Raw genomic sequence first — 18,852 nt, forward strand, 5'->3', positions numbered from 1 at the left:
GACCTTTCGGTCTCTTGTATTCGAGGTCATGTGTGTACATGCTAAGCTCGTCGAGTCAACCTAGGTGTTTCGCGTGTGTAAATCTCGCTTACACCCGTTGTATGCGAACGTTAGAATCTATCACACCCGATCATCACGTGGTGCTTCGAGACAACGAACCTTCGCAACGGTGCACACTTAGGGGAATACGTTCTCGAAATTTGAAGAGGGATCATCTTATTATGCTACCGTCGTTCTAAGCAATAAGATGTAAAACATGATAAACATCACAATGCAATCATATAGTGACATGATATGGCCATTATCATCTTTGCTCTTTCGGTCTCCATCTTCAGGCATCGCATGATCATCATCGTCACCGGCGTGACACCATGATCTCCATCATCGTGTCTCCGTGAAGTCGTCACGCCAACTACTACTATCACTACTACTATAGCTAACCGTTAGCAATGAAGTAAAAGTAGTAAGCACATGGCGTTGCATCTCATACAATAAAATAAGACAACTCCTATGGCTCCTGCCGGTTGTCATACTCATCGACATGCAAGTCGTGAAACCTATTACAATAACATGATCATCTCATACATCATACATGCAACATCACAACTTTGGCCATATCACATCACATGTCAAACCCTGCAAAAACAAGTTAGACGTCCTCTAATTGTTGTTGCAAGTTTTACGTGGCTGATTTGGGTTTCTAGCAAGAACGCCTTCTTACCTACGTGACAGCCACAACGATGGTATTCCAAAGATATTTACCCTTCATAAGGACCCTTTTCATCAAATCCAATCCGACTAGAGTAGGAGAGACAAACACCCGCTAGCCACCTTTATGCATGCTGTGCATGTTTGTCGGTGGAACCAGTCTCACGTAAGCGTACGTGTAAAGTCGGTCCGGGCCGCTTCATCCCACAATACCGCCGGAAAAGAATAAGACTAGTAACGGCAAGCAAATTGACAAATCATCGCCCACAACTTTTGTGTTCTACTCGTGCATAGAATCTACGCATAGAAAACCTGGCTCGGATGCCACTGTTGGGTAACGTAGCATAAATTTAAAATTTTCCTACGCATATTCAGATCTTCCTATGGAGAGACCAGCAACGAGAGAGGGGTAAGAGCATCTTCATACCTTTGAAGATCGCTAAGCGGAAGCGTTGCTAGAACGCGGTTGATGGAGTCGTACTCGTAGCGATTCCGATCTAGTGCCGAACAACGGCACCTCCGCGTTCAACACACGTGCAGCCCGGTGACGTCTCCAGCACCTTGATCCAGCAAGGAGGAGGGAGAGGTTGGGGAAGAACTCCAGCAACACGACGGCGTGGTGTCGATGGAGAGACGACGTCTCCCGGCAGGGCTTCGCCAAGCACCGGCCGAGAGGAGGAGGAAGAAGAGCAGGGTTGTGCCGAGAGAGAGGGAAAAACCGTGTGCTTAGTGGCCAAAAGTGCCCGCTATATATAGGGGAAGGGGAGAGGGGGTGCCACCCCTAGGGTTCCCACCCTTGGGGGTGCGTAAGCCCCCCCAGATGGGAGGTGCGGCGGCCAGAGGGGGGAGGAGGGGGTGGCGCACCATCTGGTGGGCCTTAGGCCCACCTGGCCTAGGGTTTGCCCCCCCCCCCTTTTCTCTCCCTTGCGCAATGGGCTGAGTGGGGAGGCGCACCAGCCCACCTAGGGGCTGGTTCCCACCCCCACTTGGCCCACCTTATCTCCCGGGGTCGTTGCCACCCTTCGGTGGTCCCCCGGGGCCACCTCCGGTGGTCCCGGTACGTTACCGGTGATGCCCGAAACACTTCCGGTATCCGAAACCATCCGTCCTATATATCAATCTTTACCTCCGGACCATTTCGGAGCTCCTCGTGATGTCCGGGATCTCATCCGGGACTCCAAACAACTTTCGGTAACCTCGTATAACAATTCCCTATAACCCTAGCGTCATCGAACCTTAAGTGTGTAGACCCTACGGGTTCGGGAGACACGCAGACATGACCGAGACACCTCTCTGGACAATAACCATCAGCGGGGTCTGGATACCCATGGTGGCTCCCACTTTCACCACGATGATCTCATGGGATGAACCACGATGTCAAGGATTCAATCAATCCCGTATACGATTCCCTTTGTTTGTCGGTATAGAACTTGCCCGAGATTCGATCGTCGGTATACCTATACCTTGTTCAATCTCGTTACCGGTAAGTCTCTTTACTCGTTCCGTAGCACGTCATCGTGTGACTAACTCCTTAGTCACATTGAGCTCATGACGATGTTCTACCTAGTGGGCCCAGAGATACCTCTCCGTCACACGGAGTGACAAATCCCGATCTCGATTCGTACCAACCCAACAGACACTTTCGGAGGTACCCGTAGTGCACCTTTATAGTCACCCAGTTACGTTGTGACGTTTGATACACCCAAATCACTCCTACGGTATCCGGGAGTTGCACAATCTCACGGTCGAAGGAAAAGATACTTGACATTGTAAAAGCATTAGCAGACGAACAATACGATCTAGTGCTAGGCTTAGGATTGGGTCTTGTCCATCACATCATTCTCCCAATGATGTGATCCCGTTATCAATGACATCTAATGCCCATGATCAGGAAACCATGATCATCTATTGACTAACGAGCTAGCCAACTAGAGGCTTGCTAGGGACACATTGTGATCTATTTATCCACACATGTATTACTGTTTCCTGTTAATACAATTATAGCATGAACAATAGACGATTATCATGAACAAGGAAATATGATAATAACCATTTTATTATTGCCTCTAGGGCATATTTCCAACACTTCGAGGGAACACCAACGCAAGGCTCCAAGGCCACGGGGTAAATCCTTTGCATACTTGCCTAGGAAGTCCCTTAAGGCGTAGCCGTAGCTTAAGGATTCCTGGTGCCGTCGAGACAACTACTTCCTGGCACCGTTGCCGGGGATCTTTTTGAGGTAGGATAAGTATTTCTGGCGCCGTTGCAAGGGATACACATCAGAACAATCAGAAGTATTTGTGGCGCCGTTGCCGGGGAGGAGGATCATCAAGAATATTCTCCCGACAACGTGCCTATTTCTGGCGCCGTTGCCGGGGAGGAGAAATCAAGATCTATCCAAGTAGGTCTCACAAACTCTTCTCTTGCATTTACTTTTGTTGCCAGTTGCCTCTCGTTTTCCTCTCCCCCACTTCACATTTGTCATTTTCATTCGCCTTTTGCCTTTCTCCTTCGCCGTTTTCTCTTGCCCTTGCCGTTTTCATTTGCTGGTTTGTTGCTTGCTTGTGTGCTTGTTTGTTTGTTGAAGACATCATGTCTGAAAACACCGAACTTTGCGACTTCTCGAGCACTAATAATAATGATTTTATTAGTACTCCGATTGCTCCCGCCACTAGTGCGGAATCGTATGAAATCAACGCAGCTTTGCTGAATCTTGTTATGAAAGAGCAATTCTCTGGCGTTTCTAGTGAAGATGCCACATCCCATCTCAATACCTCCATTGAGCTTTGTGATATGCAAAAGAAAATAGATGTGGGTAATGACGTGATTAAGTTGAAACTTTTTCCTTTCTCGTTGCGAGATCGCGCAAAAACTTGGTTTTCTTCTTTGCCTAAAAATAGTATTGATTCTTGGGATTGGTGCAAAGATGCTTACATATCCAAGTATTTTCCGCCGGCTAAGATCATCTCCTTACGTAACTATATCATGAATTTCAAGCGACTTGATCATGAACACGTTGCACAATCTTGGGAGAGGATGAAGCTTATGATTAGAAATAGTCCCGCTCATGGCTTGAGTTTGTGGATGATTATACAAATCTTTTACGCTGGCTTGAATTTCGCTTCTCGCAATATCTTAGACTCCGCCACAGGTGGAACGTTCATGGAAATCACGTTAGGAGACGCTACAAAACTCCTAGACAATATCATGACTCACTACTCTCACTAGCACACTGAAAGGTCGCCTGCTAGCAAAAAGGTGCACGCTATAGAAGAAATTAACTCCGTTAGTGCTAAGATGGACGAGTTGATGAATTTGGTTGCTAGTAGAAATGCTATCGTAGATCCTAATGACATGCCATTATCTTCTTTGATTGAGAGTAGCAACGCTAGTTTGGACGTGAATTTTGTTGGTAGGAACAATTTTGGCAACAACAATTCTTTTAGAGGAAACTATGTTCCTAGGCCTTTTCCTAGTAACTCCTCTAACAATTATGGCAATTCCTACGGCAACACTTATGGAAATTATAACAGATTACCCTCTGATCTAGAGAGTAATATCAAAGAGTTCATCAACTCTCAAAAGATTTTCAATGCGTCCATAGAGGAAAAACTACTCAAAATAGACGCTTTGGCTAAGAGCGTTGATAGGATGTCTTGTGATATTGATGCTTTTGAAAGTTTGATGCGCTCCTCCGAAGATCAACTTAGATGAAACTTTGAAAGCTATGTGTATCTCCATGAATGAGAGCAAAGAAAGAACCGCCCAAATTCGCGCTAGACATGAATGGCTTAAAAGGGTGCGTTCTAGTGATGCAAATCACGAAGATCTTAGAGTGCTTGGTGTGTCTCCTCTTGAATCTTAGTTTTCGTGTGTCAAACCTACTTATGGAGGGGCTGGATATGAATCCACTTTGGTTGAAAAACGCCCCAATGATTCGGATTCCACCTATCTTGATGATAAAGGTGTGGAGAGTGGAGTAGAAGAAGTCAAAATTTCAGGTAGTAATGAAACTCCCACTTTGGATTTCAAGGAACTCAATTATGATAATTGCTCCTTGTTTGAATGTGTTTCTTTGATGCAATCCATTGCAAACTCTCCACATGCTTATAGCCAAAGCAAAGCCTTTACCGCGCATATCGTAGATGCTATGATGAAATCTCTTGAAGAGAAGCTCGAACTAGAAGTCTCTATACCTAGAAAATTTCATGATGAGTGGGAACCTTCTATCAAAATCAAGATAAAAAACTATGAGTGCAATGCTTGTGATTTGGATGCTAGTGTTTCCGCGATTCCAAAGTTTTTATGTGATATTCTTGGTTTTCATGAGATTAAAGAGTGTTCTCTTAATTTGCATCTTGCAGATTCTACCGTTAAGAAGCCCATAGGTAGGATCTATGATGTTCTTATTGTTGCAAATAAGAACTATGTACCCGTGGATTTCATTGTACTTGACATAGATTGCAATCCTTCATGTCCCATTATTCTTGGTAGACCTTTCCTAAAGACTATTGGTGCTATCATCGATATGAAGAAAGGGAATATTAGATTTCAATTTCCCTTAAAGAAAGGCATGGAGCACTTTCCTAGAAATAAAATAATATTGCCTTATGAATCTATGATGAGGGCTACCTATGGTTTGAGTACCAAAGATGACTATACGTGATTCCATCACTTTCGTCTAGCTAAGGGCGTTAAACAAAAGTGCTTGTTGGGAGGCAACCCAACGAATCTATCCTTTTTCTTTCTGCTTTGTGTTTTCCACACTTTCATAATTTTGTTATGATTGTGTTTTTTGTGTTTCTTTTTGCGTTTGTGCCAAGCAAAACCATTATGATTAGTCTTGAGGATGATCGTTTGGTCATGCTAGGAAAGACATAAACTTTCTGCTCACGAAACGAATTTTCATTTTTTTTCTGTAAGATCTTTTGAGTTGATTATTTTTGCTGCTGATTGCTACGCAAAGTCTTCAGACTGTAGTAATTTTTCAGAATTTTTGAAGTATTAGAGGTATACGAAACATACATATTGCTACAGACTGGTCTTCTGTTGACACATTCTGTTTTTGTTGTGTTGGTTTTTATTTCGATGAAACTATGGATAGTATCGGGGGTATTAGCCATGGAAGATTGAAAGTACAGTAACCCAACATCAGCACAAGTAGAATTTGAGTTTGCTACAGTACCTAAGGAAGTGGTGGTTTGCTGTCTTGTACTAATGTTATCACGAGTTTCTGTTTAAGTTTCGTGTTGTGAAGTTTTCAAGTTTTGGGTGAAGTTCTTATGGAGAAAAAGATAAAGAGTGGCAAGAGCTCAAGCTTGGGGATGCTCAAGGCACCCCAAGAGATTCAAGGATGTCGTAAAAGCTTAAGCTTGGGGATGCCCCAGGAAGGCATCCCCTATCTCGTCTTCAATCCATCGGTAACGTTACTTGGGGCTATATTTTTATTCACCACATGTTATGTGTTTTTGCTTGGAGCGTCTTGTATCGTAGGAGTCTTTTATTTTTGTTGTATCACAATCATCCTTGCTGCACACCTATAGAGATATACATGCACACATCATGATTTTGTCGAGCTTCACTTATATCTTTGGTAGACAATTCACCTCACATGTGCTTCACTTATATCTTTTGAGCTAGATACTTTTGCTCTATGTGCTTCACTTATCTCTTTTAGAGCGCAGTGGTGTGTGGCTTGGTAGTTGATCTATGCTTTGAAAGTAGTCTCAAAAGGGGTAGTTATCCAAAGGGATACGAAAACTTCCACCTTCATGTGCATTGAATAGTTAGAGAAGTTTGATTCATCTCCATAAGTTTTGAGTTGTGGTTATGGTAATATTGAAGCCATGCTAGTAAGGTGTTCTGGATCTAGAAATACTTGTGTTGAAGTTAGTGATTCCCGTAGCATGCACGTATGGTGAACCGCTATGTGATGAAATCTGAGCATGATTAGTATATTGATTGTCATCCTTTGTGTGGCGGTCGGGATCGCGCGATGGTTTATACCTACCAACCCTTCCCCTAGGAGTATGCGTTGAATGCTTTGTTTCGATTACTAATAAATTTTTTGCAACAAGTATATGAGTTCTTCATGACTAATGTTGAGTCCATGGTTTAGATGCACTTTCACCTTCCACCATCACTATCTTCTTAGTGTCGTGCAACTTTCGCCGGTACACAAAACCCACCATTAGCCTCCCTCAAAACAGCCACCATACCTACCTACTATGGCTTTTTCAAAGTCATTCCGAGATATATTGCCATGCAACTACCACCATGATATGTGCCACCACGTCTACATTGCCTTTGCATGATCATATGATAGCTAGCATGATGTTTCCATTGATGTCTATGCCATGCTAGATTGTTGCCACGGTACACTACCGAAGGGATTCCATATAGAGTCATAGTTGCTCTAAGTTTTGAGTTGAAAGTGTGATGATCATCATTATTGGAGCATTGTCCCATGTGAGGAAATAAAAGAGGCCAAAGAAGCCCCCATAAAAAAGAGGCCAAAGAGCCCACCAAATATATATATGGGAGAAAAGGAGAGAAGGGACAATGCTACCACTTTTTCCACACTTGTGCATTTTGAGCACCATGATCTTCATGATTGAGAGTCTCTCATTTTGTCACCACCATATAGCTAGTGGGAAATTCTCATTATATAACTTGGCTTGTATATTCCAATGATAGGCTTCCTCAAAATTGCCTTAGGTCTTCGTGAGTAAGCAAGTTGGATGCACACCCACTAGTTTTCTTTAAGAGCTTTCACATACTTGTAGCTCTAGTGCATCATTTGTATGGCAAGCCCTACTGATTCACATTGATATCTATTGATGAGCATCTCCACAACTCATTGATATGCCTAGTTAATGTGACTATCTTCTCCTTTGTGTCTTCCAACCCCCACCACTATAACCATGGCTCACGCTCATGTATTGCGTGAGAGTTGAAAACGTTTGAGAAAGTAAAGGTGTGAAACAATTACTTGGCCAATACCGGGGTTGTGCATGATTTAAATTCGTTGTGCAATGATGATAGAGCATAGCCACATTATATGCTTTTGTAGGGATAACTTTCTTTTGGCCTTGTTATTTTGAAAGTTCATGATTACTTTGCTAGTTTGCTTGAATTATTATTGTTTCCACGTCAATAGCAAACTATTATTTTGAATCTAATGGATCTGAACATTCACGTCACATAAGAGGAATTACAAAGGACACCTATGCTAGGTAGCATGAAAGCATCAAAAATTCATTCTTATCACTTCCCTACTCGAGGACGAGCAGGAGTTAAGCTTGGGGATGCTTGATACGTCTCAAACGTATCTATAATTTTTGATGGTTTCACGCTGTTATCTTGCCTTCTTTGTATGTTTATGTATCTTTTTATATCTTTTTGGGACTAACTTATTAATTCAGTGCCAAGTGCGAGTTCCTGTTTTTCCGTGTTTTTGACTTTTTTCAGATCTGATTTTGGAACGGAGTCCAAACGGAATAAAAACCCCGAAATGGTTTTTTCCCGAACGAAAGAAGACCAGGTAGCCTTTGGGCCAAGCCAGGTGGGCCCCAGGGAGCCCACAAGCTCCGACCACGCCACCAGGGGGAGGCAGCGGTGGGCAAGCTTGTGGCCACCCTGGCACCTATATATTCCCAAATATTCCACAAAAATTCAGGGGAGCCTCGAAAATACTTTTCCGCCGCCGCAAGCTTCCGTTTCCGCGAGATCTCATCTGGAGACCCTTCCCGGCACCCTGCCGGAGGGGACTTTGGAGCTGGAGGGCTTCTTCATCATCATCATCGCCCCTCCAATGACTCGTGACTAGTTCACTTCAGACCTACGGGTCCGTAGTTAGTAGCTAGATGGCTTCTTCTCTCTCTTGGATCTTCAATACAAAGTTCTCCATGATCTTCATGGAGATCTATCCGATGTAATCTTCTTTGGCGGTGTGTTTGTCGAGATCCGATGAATTGTGGACTTGTGATCAGATTATCTATGATATATATTTGAGTCTTTGCGTATTTCTTTTATGCATGATTTGATATCCTTGTAAGTCTCTCTGAGTCTTGGGTTTTGTTTGGCCAACTAGATCTATGATTCTTGCAATGGGAGAAGTGCTTGGTTTTGGGTTCTGTCATGTGGTGACCTTTCCGACTGACAGTAGGGGCAGCAAGGCACACATCAAGCAGTTGCCATCAAGGGTAAAAAGATGGGGGGTTTATCATTGGTTTGAGATTATCCCTCTACATCATGTCATCTTTCTTAAGTCGTTACTCTGTTCTTATGGACTTAATACACTAGATGCATGCTGGATAGCGGTCGACGTGTGGAGTAATAGTAGTAGATGCAGAAAGTATCGGTCTACTTGTTTCGGACGTGATGCTATAGAAATAATCATTGCATAGATATCGTCACGACTCTGCGCAGTTCTATCAATTGCTCGACAGTAATTTGTTCACCCACCGTCCACTTGCTTTCATGAGAGAAGCCACTAGTAAACACTACGGCCCCCGGGCCTATTCACATCCATCGTTTACAACTCTGCTTTTACTTTGCTTTGTTACTTTGTTGCTTTCAGTTCTCACTTGGCAAACAATCTATAAGGGATTGACAACCCCTTCATAGCGTTGGGTGCAAGCTTTTGTGTTTGTGCAGGATTTTGAGATACTCTTCCGCCGGATTGAGACCTTGGTTCTCAAACTCAGGGAAATACTTAACGTCGCTATGCTACATCACCCTTTCCGCATCGAGGAAGCACCAACGCAAGGCTCCAAGGCCACGAGGGAAATCCTTTGCATACTTGCCTAGGAAGTCCCTTAAGGCATAGCCATAGCTGAAGGATTCCTGGTGCCGTCGACACAACTACTTCCTAGCACCGTTGCCGGGGATTTTTTTGAGGTAGCAGAAGTATTTCTCGCGCCGTTGCAAGGGATACATAGCAGAACAATCACACAGCAGAAGCGTTAATAAACACGGTTGATGTAGTGGAACGTCCTCACGTCCCTCGATCCGCCCCGCGAACAGTCCCGTGATTCGTCCCATGATCCGCTCCGATCTAGTGCCGAACGGACGGCACCTCCGCGTTCAGCACACGTACAGCTTGACGATGATCTCGGCCTTCTTGATCCAGCAAGAGAGACGGAGAGGTAGATGAGTTCTCCGGTAGCGTGACGGCGCTCCGGAGGTTGGTGGTGATCTAATCTCAGCAGGGCTCCGCCCGAGCTCCGGAGAAACGCGATCTAGAGGAAAAAACGTGGAGGTATGTGGTCGGGCTGCCGTGGCAAAGTTGTCTTAAATCTGCCCTAATACCTCCGTATATGTAGGAGGGAGGGGAGGGGCCTTGCCTTGAGGCTCAAGGAGCCCCAAGGGGGTCGGCCGAAGGGGGGAGGAGGAATCCTCCTCCAATCCTAGTCCAACTAGGATTGGAAGGTGGAGTCCTTCCCTTCCTTCCCACTTCCCCCTTTTTTTCTCTTTGATTTTCTCTTATCCTGCGCAGGGGCTTTCTTGGGCTTGCCCACCAGCCCACTAAGGGCTGGTGCGGCACCCCTAAGGCCTACGGGCTTCCCCGGGGTGGGCTGCCCCCCCCCCCCCGGTGAACATCTGAAACCCATTCGTCACTCCCGGTACATTTCCGGTAATGCCGAAAACTTTCCGGTAATCAAATGAGGTCATCCAATCTTTGTTTCCGGACCATTCCGAAAACCCTCGTGACGTCCGTGATCTCATCCGGGACTCCGAACAACATTCGGTAACCAAGCATATAACTCAAATACGCATAAAACAACGCCGAACCTTAAGTGTGCAGACCCTGCGGGTTCGAGAACTATGTAGACACGACCCGAGGGACTCCTCGGTCAATATCCAATCGCGGGACCTGGATGCCCATATTGGATCCTACATATTCTACGAAGATCTTATCATTTGAACCTCAGTGCCAAGGATTCATATAATCCCGTATGTCATTCCGTTTGTCCTTCGGTATGTTACTTGCCCGAGATTCGATCGTCAGTATCCGCATACCTATTTCAATCTCTTTTACCGGCAAGTCTTTTTACTCGTTCCGTAATACAAGATCCCGTGACTTACATTAAGTCACATTGCTTGCAAGGCTTGTGTGTGATGTTGTATTACCGAGTGGGCCCCGAGATACCTCTCCGTCACACGGAGTGACAAATCCCAGTCTTGATCCATACTAACTCAATGGACACCTTCGGAGATACCTCTAGAGCATCTTTATAGTCACCCAGTTACGTTGTGACGTTTAATACACACAAAGCGTTCCTCCGGTGCAAGTGAGTTATATGATCTCATGGTCATAGGAATAAATACTTGACACGCAGAAAACAGTAGCAACAAAATGACACGATCAACATGCTACGTCTATTAGTTTGGGTCTAGTCCATCACATGATTCTTCCAATGATGTGATCCAGTTATCAAGCAACAACACCTTGTACATAGTCAGAAGACCATGACTATCCTTGATCAACTGGCTAGCAAACTAGAAGCTTGCTAGGGACAGTGTTTTGTCTATGTATCCACACATGTATCTAAGTCTTCATTCAATACAATTATAGCATGGATAATAAACGATTATCTTGATACAGGAATTATAGTAATAACTTATTTATCATTGCCTCTAGGGCATAATTCCGACAAATATGTCGTGATTGCACTAAGAGACCCCGGAGAGTGGTCACCGAACCCATACAAACAAGGTTGGGGAAATCTCCACAACTTAATTTGAAGCTACCAACAACACCACGAAGCTTCACCGCAATGGAACATAGCTTTGAGGTAACCGCAAATGCTCGGGGAAATCTCCACAACCTAATTGGAGACCTTGAAGCTTGCCCAAATCTTTACACCACAATAATTGAGCTCCAAAGCATCACCAAGCTTCCAGGATGTCAAAGCACCCAAGAAGAACAAGAGTATTAGGGTGCCAAGCACCCAAGAGTAATAAGCTTCTCAAACTTCACTTCCACGTGCCACCGTGGAGAACCCAAACCTATGCACCAAATGCAATGGCAAGGGCACATGAAGTGCCCAAGTCCTTCTCTTCTAAATCGCACCACAACAACTAATGCTATGGTGGAAAATGAGAGAAAGAACGAAGAAGAACACCAAGAACTCCAAGACTAGATCCAAGGGATTCCCCTCACATAGAGGAGAAAGTGATTGGTGTAAATGTGGATCTAGATCTCCTCTCTCTTTTTCCTCTAAAAGGAGCAGAAATCATTGAAAGAATTGAGAGTTAGCAAGCTCAAAGAAGATCAACATTGGGGCGAAACGAGCTCAGGAATTGGGGAACCATTGGGAAAGAATACCCCTTAAATAGGTCCCCGCAAATGCAGTGTGTGTCGAACCATGATGACTGCCGTAGACCACGACCGTGGCGCCGCGTCCAACACGGTGTGCACGGAGTCATGCGGAGAGACTTCGTCGGCGGCATGTCAAACTAGTTGCTAGCCTCGCGGCCGCATAAAAAGTCTACAAGGGAGACAGTGGAGAGAGGAGAAATGAAATGGTCGTGCCATGACAGTGTTAGTGCAGTAGGATAAGAAAGAAGAGGCCAAGATGACCGTCGTCGGAACGACTCGAGTGTAGTAGGATGCCGACAAGGAGGAGGATCGACGTCGACGTTGAAAGGGGCGAATAGAAGGGCTTTGAGACACGGGGGAGAGGAGAAGAAATACAGTGTGAGCATAATTACGACATCAATGCAGTGGGATCGTCGAAACGAAAAACACAACATGAATGTCGTGTGGAATTGTGTGACGAAGCTGCCGGTCAAAGAAAATTTCAAACAAAAATTTGACAAAATTCATCCAAAATAGCTCCGAACATGAACGCAAAATTAAGCATTTACAATCGACAAAGCTATGAACCGATCGTAAAAATAAAACCCTAACAACAATGTGCATCTTTTTCGTGTAGAGATTATCTCAAATCTTAATTATTTGGGAGAGGGGATAGCGAGGGATAGAGCAGAGAGAGCTGGCGCAGCACACTTTCTATTGTAGAAAAAACGTGACAAGTGTGGGAGAGACGGCTCGCAACGGTTACTCATCCCTAGTGTGGCGTCTAAGAGCTAGGCGCCACACTTGCACGCGCATCACAGTGGAGGGTGGGGATGGCCATGACACAGGATGCGACACTCGCGTGTAGTGTGGCGTATGGTAGTGAGGCGTTATACGGTGCGTCTTGCTCTCGAACGTCACATTAAAAGGTCCATCAAGTGAAAAAAAAATTGGGCACGGTTTATTTCATGAATTTTTTCTGTCCTCATGTTATATTTATCCATTTTGCCCCCTGAAAGCAGACCGGTACCTGTACCAATACAATGCCGTATTTCGCAAATGCTGCACCTGTATGGGTGCCAAAGCTGTCGTACCATTACGTCTCGTAATCCTTCACCAGTGCAATACGGCAAGTACAGCCGCATGCCCAACGAATAACAAGAAGATATACTTAGTACTAACTCGAGGAAGTTTCAACGGCTACACCCTTCGCAATTATGGCCTCCACCTTCCGAATGTTTTCTATGTTTTGCAATGACCGAATACACAACCCTTCGTTTACTTTTAGCAACAAAAGATATATATTATAGGACTTGTTAGTGAATGTCAAATATGCTTCTTCCAAATGGCAGGCCAAACTCGGTTTTAGTAATCAGCAGTAGTACGTGTTTGGCCACTAATAGAGCCTCCGATAATGATCTCTGGTTGCACCAAGATCATGATGCAGTTAGGCCAAATTCTGTTTGCTCTTATGTGCCATTAACTCACTGGTGGTTGCCATTAAACAAGGCCGCAGCTTCCGAGTGAGGGGGGTCGGGGAGGCTCAGGGTCACATGCACCGGAAAAGGCAGAGGAACAGGACAGGCTGCCGCAATACAGTATTGTGTCCCGGCACAGCTCACGCCGCTGGACAAAACGGGAGGTAGGTAGGAGCAGCACCGTATGACTAGGGCTTGTGGCCAAACCAACCAACCTACTGTACTTCTATACCGGAAGAGCATCTCCCTGTCGTTTTTTTCTCCGTTATTACGTGCTCACATCGACTCGAAGCTTTTCTGTAACGCCAGGGCTTTTCATTTCTATTTCCTGCCAATGATTGGGGTTGGCCACGACACGCGGGTTATGCTTAATCAGGAAGCTCCGTCTTTACGTGCACAAACAGAATTTGATAGTGGTATCTAGTATCAATCTATCTTCTTCTTCTTTTGGCGGGTGAGTATCTATCTATCTATCTATCTAGGAGTATGTGTGAAAGCTCTGTGGATGCTTTGTGCTGCTGCCGATCCACGAGCAGGCGTCGGGAAATCCAAAGGGGACCTTTCGGGCGGAAAAAGTCCATTTTAAACTTTGAATTGGTAGTGCCTCGGCGATTCGAACCCTGAACTCGAAATCCCTGTCGTTTGTGTCCTGAACTCTTAGATCCCGATCTAAATCTAACCTTGACAGCGTTTTAGTGGGAAACATGCTGACGTGGCCAGGATTTCTTTATATCTGGTGGGACGCGCGGGGAGAGACGAGGCAGAGGAAGATAATAGAGGCTAGAGGAAAACAGGGTTAGGGGCGGCGGCGGCTGCGGCGAATCCAGAGCGGCTCGGTGGCGGATCCTCAGCGGCGCGGCGGCGGATCCTCAGCGGCGCGGCGGCGAAGGAGATTGCGCGGCGGCGGAGGAGATTGCAGGGCGCAGGGATGTCGTGGTCATCGGGTCATTCTGCTGTTGCTGCTCCTGGTTTCCGTCGAGCCACAGGAAGGAGAGGGGAGGAGTCGAGGTCGCCGGTGCCCTACAGGGAGAGCCCGATGGCTTACGAGCCGGCAAAGTTTTGCTGGTGCAATCCTCGTCGGAAGGCACCTAGGTGGATCTCCTGGAGCATTCCTAACCCAGGAAGGAGGTACTACGCATGCATTGATGCCATGGTGAGTTTTATTTTGATGGTGTTTCTCTTATTTTTTTCCCTCCCCACTGATTCATTTCTATTACTACAAATGAAGAGCATGGTGGTTGTGGATTTGTTGAATGGCATGATGATCCATTGCCGAAGTTTTTGCGGGATCTGATTGGAGATCTGCGAGATGAAGTGCGTAGGCTGAGATGTGGAGGGAATGGTTCTCAGTTTATTCCTCAGTTTGAAGATGCCACTCCAATTCTGGCTGTGCCTGAAGCTCAAATTGATAGAGAGGTGTTGGCTATGTCTCTGCAAGATCAACTGAAAGAGAAGAATGCAGAGATAGCCACACTGAAGAGGAAATATCACAATGTTGTCTTTGTTTTTGCTCTCTTTGTGCTAGGTTTAGTGGCTGGGAAAATTCTACTGCAGTAAGATTGTTTACTGACAGTTGAATGCAATGTATTAGTTGTCTTTTGGCAAGTTAAGTCTATCCCAAACCCTAGCTGGAAATGCTGCAAATTGTACTGTTGTATGTACTGACAGTTGTATGTACTGAATGAAATAGCAGTGAAATTAGCAGTAAGAAAAGATAAGTTTGCAACATTCAGCACTTAAACATTCAGCACTTCAACACTTTCATTGATGAAATAGCAGTGAAGTTATCATTCAACACTACCACTTCAACAAAAGATAAGTTTGCAACATGAACATTACATCAGAAATGTTTCAAGCATTGCAACATCAACAAAAGTAGTTCCACTAGTAGTTTCCACTGCAAATGATCAACTTTGATCAATGCCTACGAATTCTCACTGCAAATGATCAACTTTGATCAATGACTAGTAATTTGCACTAGTAATTTCCACTGTAGGTGAAGTACTGATAGGTTGGAAATGTCTCAGCAGCCCTTTTTCTGCCCCTTTTAGCTCCAGATGAGCCAGGAGCAGCAGATGAGCCAGCAGCAGACCTCTTTCTTGGAGGTTTAAACCTGTTTCTTGGAGCACCAGATGAGCCAGCAGCAGCAGATGAGCCAGCAGCAGCAGATGAGCCAGCAACAGCAGTTGAGCCAGCAGCAGCAGATGTTCCTTTGGTTTGCTGCCATTTTTTTGCAAGTTAGGATAAGTGTGAATAAACCACTTTAAATGTAGTAAGGAGAGATAAACAAAAAAATACCTCATCTTGATTCTTTTTCTTAGAAAGATGTGCATTCTTCTTCTTCCCTCTCTCTCGATTCTGCTTACAGCTTGACTTGTTGTGTCCAGTAGTACCACACAATGAGCATTTGATAATTGTGCCATGTTTGCTCATTTTCTTTCCCTTAGGTTGCTCAGTTTCTTCTCTTCTCCTATCATTTCTGCTAGGCCTTCCTTTCTTTTCTTTTCCTGGCAACCTAACATATTCAGGAGGCACTAGCCTAGGATTGGATGACACTGGCCACATCTCCTCACCCTCAACTGGCTGCAAGTAATGCTGATAAATTTTGTTGAACACTTCAACAAAATAGCAAGGAGCAATGAAATCCTCAATACTTCTGTGGCACTTGTAGATGGCACTAATTGCATGGTGGCATGGAAGCCCTGCCAGCTAGAAGTAGCCATAAGAGCATGTCCACTTATCTAGGTTCACTCTATATTGTCTTCCTCTGCCATTAACTTGCTTCACTTCAAAACCTTGAAGTAGTTGATCTCTTGGCTGCATATATAAGCCATGGGCAGCCAGGCCATCCACATTTTGCTTTTACTCTGTCAGACTCAGATTTCATAAATAGGATGCTCCTCTTTGTGACTAGTCCATATCTTCTCAGAGCTTTGCACAACTGGTTCTTGCTTCTAAAGACCATTGTCAAAGCAAAATGTGGTACTTCACTTTTGGGGTTGTATCTTGGGAATGTAGTCTTCCTCCTCCTTACATGACCATCTGAATCTTCATCATAGTTGTAGTCTTCATCAGATGAATCATAATTCCAGTCCATTTCTTCTTTTTCAATTTGTTCCTCCAAGTTGGCTATCAGATCAGTTGGCACTGGACCTGTTGCATCTCTTCCAATCCAGCTTCTAGTGTCCCTCATCCTTTTCTTAAACTTCCTAGCATGTCTCCTCAGTTCCACAACTTCTGAATCCTCCCCACTGTCATCAGTGTGACCAATGTATTCACTGTCACTGTCAGAATCAGAGTCTGAATTCTGTTTATCAGCATGTTCAGTTAATGCCATTTCATCATGATCAACTTGAGTAGGATCCAAAACCTGAGAAAAAGAACCTTCAATTACTGCCAGTGCATCATGATCAACACCTACTTGTCCTATACTGCTTCTTCTCTGCTTCATAGGACTACAAAGCCTCTGTGTGATCACACCAGTTTCATCTGGAATCAGAACATCAGTGTCAGATTCAGCAGGTTCAACAGCAGTTATCACTTCATCAGGTTCATCACCACTGCAGTTTATCACTCTCCTCTATAATTTCATCCTCATAATCACTCCCACTGCTGCTGTCATCATCTTCCTCTCCATGATATTCCACATACACATCTGCAACTCCTCCAACACAAATATAATCAACCATCTTAACACAGCCACTATCATCATACAGGAACACCAATCCATTGATAAGGTCTTTCCCACGAAGCAGAAAATATAACTTCATCGACTCCTTATATTGAATATGATCTTGCAAATAACCTTTCACTTCCTGCAGAGACAATTTATCCCTCTCAATCTCTGACATTGCTTCTTCTCCCCCAACATAGTCCATATTTGGACCAATGCGCGTGAACTCCCCTCCAATATGAAATCGAACGTTCAAAATCTCTGTCGGGTCCATAATTAAACTGAAATAAACACACAATGCGGTCAAAATCAAGCATATCAACCTATTCCTTTCAACAAAAATCGCAACTTTTCTGCGTCCTAAAAACCCCCAAACTCGAACCTAAAAACCCTAACCCTAATGCGGGAACAACCAGTCACGACTACTACCAGGGGAGGAGGTCATCGAGAGGAGTACCTGCCTGTGCGACGCGTCCTCAAGTCGTCACAACCGTCGCTGCGTCGCCGAGAAACCGCCTGTCACCATTGTCGTCGTCGAGAGGTGGAGGAAGAGCAGGGGACAGGGAGAGAAGGAAACGAAGCACGGGACAGGGGCTGAACTGGGCCGGCCCACTATTATCAACCCAGGCGAATGGACCCATCCCGGCAATCCCTGCCACGTCGGCAATACCCGTTTGAAAACGCTCCCGAGGTTAGATTTAGACCGGGATCTAAGAGTTCAGGACACAAACGACAGGGATTTCGAGTTCAGGGTTCGAATCGCCGAGGCACTACCAATTCAAGGTTTAAAATGGACTTTTTCCCCTTTCGGGCAGCATGATGCATGTCTAGCCGTTGTGGCGTGGCGCGCTATGAACGGAGGCGGCTTTCTTAGCCAGACTGCGTTATGGGTAAATGAGAATACGCCCCTGCGTCAAGCATCTATGGTTAGGTCAGCCAGGCTCTCGGGTTCACTTGATGACATGACATGGTATATGTAGGCATGTTGACGAACCGCGGTAGAATATCATTATCCGAGCTCAAGCTCTGACACAACGCATAATTTCCCGTTGAAAAATTGGCGCTCGCACGTAGTGGCATCAGGTTGAATTATGTGCCGTACTGGTTCATCGTCGTCCCATCGGATCGAAGCCATGTGGTGGTTGGTTTATCCGGCTGCACCGCCGCAGCGTCGGGGAGAATCTGGGAGGGTGGGAGGGAGGGAGGAGAAGCACGACCCGGAAATCCCGTCCGTCCGTCCGTCCGGTACGGGAGCCGAACAGACCAAAAGGGCGCGGCCAAAAAGGAGGAGGAAATATACCGTGGCAGCCGCGTCGGGTCGGAACCCGATCCGTCAGGGACGGGGAGGCGCGGTCGTCGGTGATGTCATCCCCCTACCAACCAGCAACAACCACATCCGCTCTCATCATCCTCCTCGTCCCACGTTGTTCTACTGCTTAATAATGTGTCGTGTAATTAAAAAGGAAAAAAAGACTAGTCATGATGAAGTAACATACTATGTAGTACTCCCTCCGTTTCTAAATATAAGTTTTTTAAGAGATTTCACTAGTAGTCTATATACGAAGCAAAATGAGTGAATCTATATTCTAAAGTATGTCTATATACATCCGTATATAGTCCATTAATGGAATCTCTAAAAAGACTTATATTTAGGAACGGAGGGAGTAACATGCATATCACATAAGCAA

This window comes from Hordeum vulgare, chromosome 3H (assembly GCF_904849725.1).
Source record: "Hordeum vulgare subsp. vulgare chromosome 3H, MorexV3_pseudomolecules_assembly, whole genome shotgun sequence".
NCBI classification, from domain to species: domain Eukaryota; kingdom Viridiplantae; phylum Streptophyta; class Magnoliopsida; order Poales; family Poaceae; genus Hordeum; species Hordeum vulgare.